The sequence below is a fragment of the Arachis ipaensis genome, chromosome B08 (assembly GCF_000816755.2).
Source record: "Arachis ipaensis cultivar K30076 chromosome B08, Araip1.1, whole genome shotgun sequence".
NCBI lineage: Eukaryota > Viridiplantae > Streptophyta > Magnoliopsida > Fabales > Fabaceae > Arachis > Arachis ipaensis.
In genome coordinates, this window is record NC_029792.2 from 95,456,078 (window position 1) to 95,456,502 (window position 425).

Here is a 425-nt window from a genome sequence, read left to right on the forward strand (position 1 = left end):
ACATCTGGTGACGCATCATCTTTCAGCTTTAAAATGCTACTAATTAAGAATGAAAGCTTTGTACACATAAAGATAGAAGCTTCCTCGATATGTGCACGCATGGAAGTGCGTTGTATTCTTCCTTGCTTTTAGGCTTTATTAGTATTATCTTTGCTTTCTCTCATTCATTTCCCTCACTCTCTCACTCTCTCACTCTGAGTATTACATTAAGCTATCTTTTATATATCTAAGGCGCTGTGGTGAGCTTTCTTGCCAACTTGCAGTGCTTAAAATTTCTCTGCAACCAATAAAGGTTGTGGAGCCACCACATACATATACAACACATCCCCCCTTATTACCTTCTCTTTTTTCCTTTTTTTTTTTCTTTCTTTAAAAAAAATCCTCTGGGAAAGAGAAGCTTCATATGATGAGTGAATAGTGAATGG